Here is a 12,920-nt window from a genome sequence, read left to right as displayed (position 1 = left end):
TTTTGTTAATACGACATTTAGAGATTATCTAAGGCATTGAAATATTAATTGTTGATTTATGAAAGTTTACTTTCTAGTTTTCAGTCATTGATATACAAACTTTATTCACAGCACTTCAAGTTGCCTAAAAGTCCCTCCTTTCCTGGGAAATAGTAAAAATTTAAGTCCAAATATGTTAAAATAAATGCTTCTGCCATATTCCTGAGTACTTTTGTGAGGAGTAAGTAGCAGTGTGGATGCCCTACTGTAATTACCACCATGAGGATGTTCAAGGCTGCTCTGAGCGTGCGGAGTGGTGGTTCCCAGCGCCGTCGGGCAAGTCTGTGCCTGCGCAGCTCATGCGCCAGTCCTACAGCTGCCGGGGCTCCATGCACACTGCCCCACGAGGACACGTTCCTCGTCTCCAAGCCTGGCATCTGCTGTGTTCTCAGGCTTCTCTTTGGGGGCAGACCCTCCATGGGGAGCCCCTCCCTGCGCACTGGTGCCCCTCGGAGTTTGCTTTTGGAAGACTTGCCAGGCTACGGGCTGTCAGCTCTGGGAGTGGGAGCCGCTCTGTTCCCTGAACTGTCAGCGTCCGGCTCAGGACCTGGCACAGGGTGGGTGCTGCAAAGACATTGTGAAGACACAGGTGACAGATATGTGAATGGTCCTCCCTCTCCAGGTAAGGGACAGGCTTGGAGAAGCTCAATAACTCATCTGAACTTAAGAGATCATGCCAGAAGGTTGAAGCCTGAAGAGCCCCTGGGAGTCTCTGCACTTCCCCCACTGTCTGGGCTACCTCCCAAGATTAGGGGCACATGGGCAAGATCGAGCCCTGGCAGCTGTTTCATCTTCTCTGTGGCACCTCACACTAACTTGCTGTTTCCCCTCCGTGTGGGAGATGCCAGAACCTGCATGCAGCATGGAGTGTAGTCCCTGAGATGAGGGGCTGTCGTTGGCACACCCACTGTGATGCATGCACGCAGAGGTGCTTCCCGGTTGCGTGGGACAGGAGCCCAGCCCACCCCTCACTGACCACACTGTGTGGCTGGACCACGTGCCCCTGTGGCACAGATGCCCAGATGTTCAGACCAGATCTACTCACTGACTTCGGAATTGAGAGAATTGAGCAAGGCAGACAAAATGGTGAGATAGTTGGGATGGGCCCCGTGAGCTCTAACAACCAGCTTCAAGGCCGGATAAGTATGTCCATTTGACTTTTATAAAAATGAAATTGGAGAAAACAACAGTTGAAAGGCGCTCTTTTCTATCTTAAAATTCATTTTTGGCGTCTTTAGTTTACTTGGGCTTCTTCGTACAGACGTGAACATTGCATTTGAGTGTGGCTCACCATGTTCAGTCACCTGCAGCCTGTCGGGTGGGGTACACTGTCCCACGGCTGCCTCCACGTGCTGGTGACCGCGAGGCTAGGCCCACAGGATTACCGAGACTTGGGACCTTTTCCATAGAGGACCCCTCTTCCTGCTGAAGGAGTGAGCTCTACCCTGCTGCTTAGTCTGAGGCATCCTTTACTTCATTGGAAACTTGCTTCATGGTGAACTGGAACTTTGCTCCCACCCTTTCTCCTTCTTGAGTTCCCTGTTCACAGCAGAGATGCCTGAGGACCCTCGCCTGGGTGGGGGAGCCTTCTGCCTTTGGTTAAAGCCCTGTGCTGTGATTGGCCACAGTGTCTCTCCCCCACCCTCTGCCTTTTCACTCCTCTCTGGCAGTCCTTTTTCCTGCATCACCTTATCTCCGGTTATTTGTCATGTTTGTGTTTACAAATGTCCCTTCTTTTTATACTGCGAGTTCCTGTGGGCGGGTGGCATCCCCAGGGCCGGTACAGCGTCTAAAGGGAGTGGATCCCCTGCGGTTGCTGAATTGAGCAGACAGGAGGCAGAGGGTGATGAGCGGGGACAGCTGGCCTGCCATCCCCCCGTAAATCGGCGGGGCTGTCCTGTCCGCAGGTCAGCCAGTGCTCTATCATGCATCAGGGTTTCACAAAGAGCATCCATCCTCTCCTGTCCTCTATTTTTATTCCTCCTCCCCACCAATTTCTTTTGTCTCTTTCCTTTTTTCCTTCCCACTGCCTTCCAGGAGCCCCCGTCTACTACTGGAAGGTGGCCTCTAGGGTCTGAGCACAGTTTTGAGCTGGATTGTGGGTCTGTTAAGGGGTACAAGCATCTGCGCCCCTGTCCAGTGTGCTTGGAAGTGCCCTGCAAGGCTGACTGAACAGGCAGACAGAGGGGAGCGCAGGATGTCCGTGCTCATAACTTAGGTGTGAAAGTCTCCCCTGCGGATCGTCTTTGGCGTGAACTGGGTGATGTGTTTTTGTGTGGGGCATTGGCCTGGGACATGGGCATTGCTGCAGGCAGCCCAGGGTGATGGCGGGCAGACCTCGGTGGTTGGCGAAGGTGATGGCGGTGTGGTTGGTGTGTTCATCCAACCTCTTCTTAGGGCTGGAAAATAAGTACTTGATCGGCATGAAAGGGCAGTTACCAAATAAGCTCTTTGAGGACATCCCCGTACCTTCTGTAGTGTTGCTGTACCTACTTGGACCGGCTCGCAGCCCTGGATGCTGGTGTCCCCCCGCTGCCCCCTGCTGGCTCCTGGTTTTCAGCCTGCAGCTGTGTGCTTCACACGGCCAGCTTCAGGGTGTCTGGGAGGCTCTTAGCCCGCAGGGACTCAGTCTGGATAATTCTCTAGGCAAATGACAGCAGCAAACCCAAGTGCTGTAAGCAGTTAATGGACCTGCATGGAACTGAAAGAATTTTAGAAAGCTAACTACTTTGAAATTTTGAAACAAGTTATTCTTGGTTTATATTACTGTTTGCTTTCTAATTATGCGAATAATTACAGCATTGTGAACTCCAAGTAGCGATGGGAGTAAGTTCAATAAAAGATACCAAGGCCTTGGCGGTAGTAGATTTGTTTTAATTGTGTGTGTGTTATAGTTATCCAAAGGCCTTATTTTTATTAAAACCATAGAAAATCATCAACTCTAATGTGACTTTTAATCTTTCAGATTGTAAAACTGGAATTATTTAGACTTGAATGAAAATTGTACCAGAGAAACAAAACACAGTAATAATTGGAGAAAATCAAGCATACTCTTGATACATTTATTTCCTCAGAGATATTTCCTAGGAAGGATCTTGTTTTAAATTCTTAAAACAAGACCACAATTTTTCTGTTCACGATGGTGGTCAGTTATTTCTTAGAGTCTCTTTTTGAGCTATCCTGGGCTTGACTGATCGATGTTTCATGGGATTTAGTGTAATCTCATGACAATCCCTCTGATAATCTTGTTTCCTAGGAGAAGCAGCCTGAAAGTAGCTAAAAGTCATGGCTGGATAACACAGGAGTCAGTAGTGAAGTGAGTAAAACTAAGTCTCCACTAGGCTCTGTGCAGGGGCTGGAGGTGGTGGATCCCAGGTTGTGCGAGGAGTGTCTTCATTCCAGAGCCCTCTCTGGCATCTAACCGAGAGTCGTACAAGTAACTGCTAATTTAAGTGCCCAGCCCCACCCAGCTGGTGGACCGTGGGCTAGGTGGCCAGTGGGGGCACTGTAGAGGAACCCCGCAGGCGGTGGAAGCCCGGAGGAGAAAGAGGTGCTCTTGGGGAAGGCTCTCCTGCATTTCTTGGACCCTGGATCTCTCCAGACTTTAAGGCTTTAGCGTACAGATGTCTGGGAGCGGTGGTCTTTAACAGTGAAGCCAGATGTGAGTCTGGCTGCGCACTCTGTGACTCACCAGAACCTGCCACTGTCGGTCTCTGCCAGCTCAGCGGCTGCTCCAGCGGGAGGGCCGGTCCACCCGGTCTCCCTCACTCACCCTGGGCTCTTGGACACACAGGGCGGTGAAGTAGCAGTGTGTGTGTGTTCCCGTCCGCTGGTGGGTTCATAATCTCCGTGAGGTGTGTCGAGAGGTCGCTCTGCACGGCTGACCTTCTGTACCTGAGCTCTGCTGTGGGGCTGTAGGTTCCTGTCTTTGTGGAAGGCATAGTATTAACAGGGTCAGTTAGTTTGGGCCTCCAGAGTGGTCAAGAGATGCCAGCTTCAGTGACCCAGACTGCTGGACATGGTGTGGGGAGAGTCCCAGGACGGTGGGCTCCCGGCACCGTCTGTGTGCAGAGGGCAGCTGGCTAGTTTGTTCACTGCCCCTGTCAGAAATTGCCCCTCCTGCCTCTGCCCTGGAGGAGTCTTTATGTGTTCCCCTCTCATTGGGTACTCCCTAAGCATGGCAGTCTGACGTGTCCCTAAATTGTACATGGTGTGTGCGCATTTAAAGCCCTTCACCTTCTGGTTAGTGTTAAGTCCTCCAGGATCAGACACGGGAGATGGAGAGTCACATCGCAGGTGGGTTGCAGGGCACAACAAACCCTTTCTGAGTTCACGTGGTCCCACTCTCTTTACCCTGCTCTGGGTCCTTTTGGCTTCAGTGGCACGTACCCTGTGCGCATCTTGAGTGGAGCATCACACTGACAGATCACACTGGCTCACAGCTGCTGCTGGTTGTGCGTCCTTGTCCCACACTGGCCTGGGACCCCCGGACCAGAGCCACGCCTTCCCTGTCTGTGTGCCAGCCCCCAGCAGAGGACCTGCACATGGCTGTACTTGAAGAGTGAACACTGAAGAGAAGAGGCAGGAGGCAGCACGAGGTATGCATAAGTCCTCGGGGTGGGGCCTCCTCTGGGAGCCCATGAGAGGAGGCTGGTGCTTCTGGACACCCGTCCAGCCTTACTGCAGGGGTGACCAAGGGAGCATTTTGGGACAAGTCAGATCTCTGGGACTTCTTGCCCTGGACTGGAACCTCCAGGTTACAGGGCAGCCATGGAGGGCTTAGGGAGAATTTAAAATATTGATGCCGCTTGGTGGAAGCAGATTCCTAATTTAGCTATTTTCTTTACCTTATGAATGACATGTCTTTCCTGGGACCCTGGGAAAACTGTCATTGAGACCATCCCAAGGCTTATTGACAAGGGGCAGATGGACCCTATGGCTAGGAGCCAGCTGCAGGGAGGTGGTTGAGGCTTTCTGTTTCTCTCTTCTTGCTGTGTGACCTGAACTGGTTGTGTGCTTGTCATGAGAACGCTAAGAAAACTTACAGTGGTGGAGTATGAGAGCCCACACTCTTGAGAGCCCCTGGTTTTCCGTCTGCACCTGTGTGTGTCTGATCCGCAGAGCGTCCCTCTGATATGGTGCAGGAGTCTCCCAGCTCCCTCCAAGTGTGCAGCTGAGAAGGGGAGCCTGGGGCCCTGTGTCTGAGAGGCCTTCTGGCCCTGGCCTGCTCCTTCACACGGCTCCGGGTCCTGCAGAAAGAATGAATTGCAGGGGTGGCTGGGGCAGAGCCTCTAAGCTGGGCTGGGCCGGAGTCCTGCCCGTTCCCTGAGGCAAGATGTGATCCCAGGGGAGGCTGGGGTCCTGGGAAGTGTGCCAGAGTTTCCGGCCAGGTTACAACATCTGAACTCCTTGAACTCCAGTGTGTAAAAAGCATTTCTTAACTTTGTCAACAGGGCAGAGGAATTTTTGTTTCAGAATATGGACGTTGAAGGGTGTTTCTCACAGAGCGCTGTGAGGCAGGACTGGTCGGTGTCAGTGGTTTGAGGGGGATACCCGTACTCCCCATGCGGATGCTAGTTTGCATCTTTATACCTCTAGGCACCAGCCAGCTTTGGTTAAAAGTGAAAGCTCATGTGGACAAACGGGCAAGAGATACGGGGCTGGATGATGAGCAGAGTGACTTTGTGTACTCTTCTGACCCATGAATGTAAGGTGTCTTTCCATTGACTAGGTTTTCGCGTTTCTCAGTAACATTACGTAGTTTTCAGTGAACATGTCTTAACCTTCCTTTTGTTACAGTTACTCCAAAGTATTTTATTTTTCTTGATGCTGTTGTTAATTGAATCTTCATTTCATTTCTGGATTGCCCATTGCTGATGTACAGAAATACAGTTGATTATCCTGTATTGGTCTTACATCCTACAACCTCTCCGAACTCACTTGTTAGTCCTGAGAGCTGTTTAGTGAACTCTTAGAACTTCCTGCACATAAAGGTTGTCGTCTGTGAACAATGGAGATAATTTTAGGTCTTCATGTGCCATCTGGATATCTCTTTGCTGATTTTCCTGGCTGGAACCTCTAGTACAGTGTTGAGTAAAGAAGTGGTGAGCATGTGGGCGTCTTGTCCAGTCTTAGGGGGAAAGCATCCAGTCTTTCATTATTAAATATGGGCTTAATAGCAGGCTTTCTGTCTTGTGTAGATGGTCTTCATCAGGTTGAGAGAGTTTCCTTCTAATCCCTTTTGTGTTTTTAGCCTGAAGGTTTTTTTTTCCCTTCTCATATTTTTGTTGTCATATTTTTACTTTGTCTACTGAGCATGTGTTTTTGTCTTTTACTTTATTAATGTGATATATTAATTTTTATATGATAAGGCAACATTATATTCTTGGGATAAGTCCTACTTTGCCACAGTGATAATTCTTTTTCTGTGTTGGTAGGTTTGACTTGCCAGTATTTTGTTGAGGCTTTCTGTGTCTGTATCCCTAAGAGATACTGATGATTCTGTGTGTAAGAAATTATCTTAAGTAAATAATGTTCCTAAGCAGGCAAACATCTACTGTAAGAATGAAATAAAATAAAACAGAGACAGTACCACGTGCAGTGTGTAGTAGCCCGTTTATGTGGACTGTTCACTAGTGGGTAGTGACCCTGTGGCTCAGATGCAGAATCTCAGGTCAGGCAGACTCAGACTTGAGTCCTGGCCTCCCCCACCGTTGAGTTGGCTGTGTGACTTCAGCACATTGTATCTGGGTGCACTAAGACTTCTCACTTTTGGAGCAGAGTGATGAGGAGACGTCCCTCCTGGGGTTGTCCAGGCGACCAAAGGAGAGTGTGCAGACCCCACCAGTTACGTGCACACAGGTGCCTGCTCGCGGTCGTGACCTTTAAATACATGGACTGCCCCGGTGTTCTGAGGGCGAAAGGTTTGAAACAGGTGATTGATTAAATATCGTTCATGTTTGCAGTGTAGTAATAGTCTTTAAAAATGAATTAGACTAATACAGAAAAAAATCTATTAAATGCTGATAGTGGACAAAACAGGTTTTGTGCATGTATGTGTCATGTTAGGTCTGAGTGCGGTACAGTCTGGAGATGCGTGTATAGCAGTGTGAGCAGTTTAACTTTGGGGAGTGATGATACAGGAGAACTTTGACTTTTAATTTAAAAATAGATGTAGGTTTTATCAGAAAAAAGTAAAGGTGTTTCTGACTGGGAGGAAATCACGAAGGTTAAAAAATATGTGGGGTTGTATTTACCTCCCTTTCTTCATTTTCCCTCAGATGTTTTCATAGCATCATTTGACTTTGTTATATAATGAAGCCTTGAGCTTTTTTAAAAGCAATGAAAACTAAAACAGGTGGACGAAGGACAGTTTGTCCATTCACAGGTTTTGACACCTTTTGTGTGGACTGCCAGCTTGAGTATCGCTTGCTCTGTTTTGAACAGCGAATTCCCAGGTAGGGGTTGGAGGCCCCGAGTGGCCGGGTGCACAGTGCTGGGTACTGGGTGGGTCTCAGGACGAGCTTGCTCCCTGCACGGGGCTGTGCTGGGCATCAGGCGGCGCCTGCAGGCGGCAACGGCTTAGCCTGAAAGCTGGAGAGAGAGAGGTCTGGGGACCTGTCGCCGGTCTCCACACAGCCTCCTCTTGGGAGGGCGAGCTTCAGTCGCTGGGCCGCCACGTTTCTTCTCCCTTGTGAGTGACTTGGTGTCAGGGAGAGGGCCCAGCTGCAGCCTGTTGGGAACGACAGCTCCCACAGAGGGACCCCGACCCCGGACAGAGTTGGGTGTCTTGCTTTGGAAGGCGAGGTGTGTTCTCCCCACTGCACTCGCCCTGGCAGATCCTGCCCAGGGGACGAGAGGGCCTTCCTGGTGGGTGGACAGGGACCAGACGTGTCTCAGTGTCTGTGACATTTTGTTCATCCTCCTGGATGAGTGTACACATTTTCTAAATAGAGAGTATAATCCAGAACTTGTCATTCCAAGTTCTAAACACCAATGTGATGTCAGTGTTTATACAGATGTGTTTTTCTGCCACTCGCGTACCCAGACCTGTGGTCAAGGGGGCATGGAAGGGTCTTTGCTGACTTTGGACCAGTACAGTCTGTCTGGGGCTCCTGGCTTTGTACACCCCCCTCCACCCTCACCAGCCTGGTGAGAGTTCTGCTCTGAGGCTCTGGAGGCCTCCCTACGATGTGCAGAGTCAAGTCTGTTGAGACTGCTGAGGGGACTTTGTGCCATCCCTGGTCCCTCTCCAACCTTTGTCCAGCATCTTGACCACAGTTCCAGACTTCAGTAAAGTTCACTGACTTGATCCACTGTAAGAATTCTGCTTGTTTGCTGTTGAGTTCATGAATGCTGTTTTGTACTGCGGACTTTGAGTTTTTTCAGAAGGGTCCTGTCTCTTCCACGTTTTACATTCTCTTTTGTGTCCGTGGTTCTTGGATACACTGTGCCTACTGACTGAGTTACCAGGCTTGGGGTACTGGAGACTTGGATGAAAGTTAGTGTCACCCTGTAGAAATTTCATGAGTTGTTTTTAGAAGTCTCGTCCCAGTGCTGTAACGGGGGACTGGAACTTGAGGGATTTCTGAAGGATTAAAGGAACTGAGGGCTCTGGTAAGCTCCCTCCAGGTTTCCACCCCCATCTGTCATGCGGCATAAGTGACCCTCAGGTGGGGGTCTTTGCAGTGGTGGCCGGAGGTAGAATTAATTATTTCTTTAGGCTCAGGGAGTTTTCCTTCTCTAAGAACATTTTCTGTGTAACAGATGTTGTTTGAATGTGTGAAAAGTTTTAAATTGATGTAATAGCACAGGCGTGCATAGCTAAAAATACTCAACTCTCACACGTTTTTGCCTTAGTTGAAGCTCTAGAAAAAGAGGCTGTATACTAACAGATGTCTGCTTAGCTGAAAAACCTAAAGAAAATGGGAATTTAAGTGACTTGCAGAGTTCAGTATGGATCGATATAGTTGAAACCCAGGAGGCCTCCTCGCAGACCGGTCCTTGGGTCACAGTACAGCCCTAGTGCAGTGCGAGCACAGCTTGCTTGTCCCAGTGAGGAACACACCTTCCACGTGAGAGAAGTCCAACCCGGTTAACTGACACCGAGCACCATTCTGAGGGCCTAACTGCCTTTTGAATTTGATCTTAATCCCTGGTGTCCCCAAAGCTGGAAGACATGGGGTAAACTTGTTTTTAGATGGTGCATTACTTTTCAGACAGTGGTCTCAGTTAGCTTCCATCCTCCAAACACCATTTCATACCAGATATCTCTGAATTTAAGCAGTGTGTCCAGCTGTTAATCTGGAAAATGAATACACCCTTTTCCTTGTTCTGAATTTCTTACTTGGTTAGAAAACGTGAATTACTTTCTGTGTTAGTACACAGATCACAGGGAACGTAAGTTAACCTTGATGGCACGGTGTTGTAGGTGTGAGCACCGCTGTGCATGTGAATGTGATTTGGCCTCTGCACTGGTGCTGATGGCTCCACAGTTTGGGTTTGGGGTTTTCTGTGTGTGTTTTTGCTTTTTATAGTTTGTGATTAGCTGTCAGGCTTGCAACTGTCACTTCTCGTTAACACCACTGGCCTGACTCCTGCTCCCCCTTCTCACTGTTCCTCTGTTTAGTTACTTCTCATCTGGCCAGAGAATTGGATAAAGAAGCCTGTTGGGTTTGTTTCCGATGGGTGAATAGAAAGCCTGAGTTGGGACCAGCAGAGCAGAGCTCAGTACTAAAAACCCTCACTGGCTGCCTTTCCCCCTCCGTTCTTTGAGAGGTGCTTCTGTTCAGATACTAGTGATTAGGTACATGCCTTCTCAGTGCAGGACGCCGCTACGTGACATCTGTGGCAGCTTAACATTTATACCAGAAGCTCTTTGAGGACAGTGTTTGCACCGCTCGGTTCTTTCAGTTTGTCCGGGTTGTTGGCGTGGTGTCAGTGCAGCAGCGGGTCCCCGACCGCCATCCTCGGGGCCCTCACTGTGTGTCCGCTCTCAGGAGGGTTGAGTGTCTTCTTCTGCTTTAAAGGGTTACTTTTACAGTAATAAGAATATGGGCAATGTCTTGTATTTACCTACATATTTAGCGTCACCGAGGCTCTTCATAATGGGAAGCCAGGTTTCCTTCAGCGTTTCTTGGAGTGCAGCTCTGCTGCTGCTGAAGTGTGTTTCTGTCTGTCTGAGTTCGTTTTCGTTCAGCCTTTATTCTGAAAAGATATTTTTGCTGGATACGGAATTCTCGGTGAATACTTCGCTTTCACCGTTTTCAGAGTGTCATTCTGTTGTGTGCTGGCGCCCACGGCCTCTCTGTGTAGTGTGTCTGTGTCGCTCTCCCTCTGATTCCGCCATGGGTGCTCATCCTTTCCTGCCTGGGAGATGCTTGCTGTCACCCCACAGGTCTCAAGATGCTATTTCTCTTCTTTTTTTTCAGCCTTTTTTTTTTTTTGTCTGTATGCTTTAATTTTGGTTAAATTTTACTGCTCTGTGTTTACATTCCCTGATTTTTTTTTTCTTCCGCAGTGTCTAATCTTCTTTTAATCCCATTTCAATGAAATTTTCATTTCAGCTATGTTTTCTTAATTTCTAGATGTTTTATTGGTCCTTTTTTAAAAAAAATCTTCCTTTTTCTCTGATTCTGTCTACATGTGCCTTTAGTACTGAACATAGGTATGGCAGTTTCAATGTTTTTACCTGCAAGTTCCATAATCTTCGTCATTCCTGAGTTGGCTGCTACTTTCTGATGTTTTTCTCTTTTTTTCCTCCTAATTAGGAGCCACATTTCCTGCTTCTCTGTTAATGAAGTTTTGATTAGCTGTTGTGTACTGTGAATGTTACCTTACTGAGCGTCTGCATTTTGTTATATTCCTTTAAAGAATGTTATGCTTTGTTTGGCAACACAGTTAAGTCACTTGCAGACTGATACCCTTGAGGCCTGTTTTCAGCTCTTATAGAGCAGGTTTGGTGTAGCTTTTGTTCCTGAAACAGTTCAGCCCTGCTGCTGAGGCCCACCCTCCGTGGGGTCTCCACTGACCGCTTCTGGGGAGCCCCTGAGGACACTTTAACTTTGGTGTTCAAACACCTTCCTACTTCATGTACACTTTGGGGGCTGTTCAGTTTACAGTCTCCTGGTCATTTTTTGCCTGCCCCTCCACCACCCCAACCCCCTAGTGGAATTTGACTCACACATGCATGACCTAGAACCTAGTCCATTGCTAGAACTCTCTTTTCTGGGTGGCTTCCTCTTTTCTAGGATTCTGCCCTGTAACTTCAGCTACCTCGGCGTCCCTGAACTCTGATCTTCATTTTCTCAACTTAGCAAGGCTGCCAGGTTCTATTTGGGTCCCCTTCCCTGTACTTGAAGGCCTGGAAATTGTCTCCAGGCAGGAAGTTGGGGTGATGGGATAGCTCTAGCTCACTGTTCCCCTTCTCTGAGGCATCACAGTTTGCACTGCCTCCTTTACTGGCTAAAAGTAGTTGTTTTACACATTCTGTCTGGTTTCTAGTAAGAGGTTAGGTCTCTGCTAATCCATCACTGCTGCAAACAGGAATCCCAGGAATTCGGTGAAATTGGTCCATTGAAAAATAATCCTCAGTAACTGAGTGCAGTTTTAAATGGCAGGCCTGCTGGTGTTAGAACAACTAAACTAAACAGTTTCCATGAATTTGAGTGAAGCATAGGAGTGTCTTCATCTCCCCCACTCGTGGTTTTGCCTTTCTCACTGCCCAGAGCTGTCACCACTCTGAGCAGAGTAATGGTTATGGGGTCGCAGCGTGGTGGGTGATGACAGATGCTCTGAGCGCGCCCTCCGAAGCAAGGCTGGGATCCATCTCAGCGGGCGCCCAGTCCTTTATACTGAGCTAAATTCTACTCTTGGGAGGTCCATGTTGGTGTTCCCTGCAGTTTAAGAATCACTTTTGAATCTGCGTGGGGAAGTCTGTGCTAACAGACCACTGAACATCTGAATCATTGGGACACTGATGCGTGGACTAAGAGAGCCAGCGTAGCTTGACCGGGGACCTGGGAAATGTAAAGGCAGGTTGGGTAAAGCTAATCTGCATAGTGGTATGTGTTTGTAAGTGTGTGCTTTCTCTCTTAAGTGGAGTAAAAGAAGCCAAGTACTTTGAAGTGGATTGTTGGTGAGTTGTAAGGAACTTTAGGGTCCTGAGTAGACATGAGGCTTGGCTGTTGATAGTTTAGCCAAGAAGCGACTACATCAGGAAAAGCAGGTTGTTGTTTGTATCTGTTTTTTGGCCCACAGTTATTGAGACTTACTGGTAAAGATCTAATGCCCTTTTTCAGACATGAATATTGCCAGCTACGGATGCTAGTTTTCTTTTTTGTCTTTAATTACTCCTGAGTTCGTTCTTTAGCTCCTGAGTGACCCACACATGTGTTACAATCCCTGGTCCTCTGCAGTGTGCCCTGACAGCTTTGATTTTTGTGTCCTCAAAATGCTGTACATAAATATGTTCATTTTTATGAGCCCAAAGATCTTTTTTCTTTTTAATTTCAAATGCAACTTGAAGAGTGTTGATTGGATCTACTGCTGTTTAGAAAATTTAGAAGTTAATGAACGTATGAAAAAATGCTCGACCTCACTCAAAAGAGAAATGCAACATTGAAGAAGGTTTTTTTTTTTTTCCTTTTTTGTCTGTCAAATTTTGGTTGAAGTTTAAAAATGATAATTATTTACTGTCAAGGGTGTAGCCAGATGGGCACTTCTTTGAACTTTCAGGAAAAGTACATACTTACATGACCTTTCTGAAGGTAAGTTTGCAGTACACATAAAAAAACCTTTATACTCTTGACCCAGTAATATTGCTTCTAGGAATTTTTTTCCTTAAAATCATTAAAAAGTCAAAAGTGCAAGTAGAAAGGTAT

The 12,920-nt window shown here is 47.8% G+C and overlaps 1 protein-coding gene across 1 annotated transcript in view; it reads left to right on the top strand.

Moving 5' to 3' along the window:
* The window catches only part of CLASP1 (cytoplasmic linker associated protein 1), a 192,190-nt gene that overhangs the window by 82,472 nt on the left and 96,798 nt on the right, over nt 1–12,920 (top strand). The window lies entirely within an intron of this gene.

Source organism: Camelus dromedarius, chromosome 4 (assembly GCF_036321535.1).
Source record: "Camelus dromedarius isolate mCamDro1 chromosome 4, mCamDro1.pat, whole genome shotgun sequence".
Classification (NCBI taxonomy): Eukaryota; Metazoa; Chordata; class Mammalia; order Artiodactyla; family Camelidae; genus Camelus; species Camelus dromedarius.
This window is presented reverse-complemented; position numbering and strand designations above follow the sequence as displayed.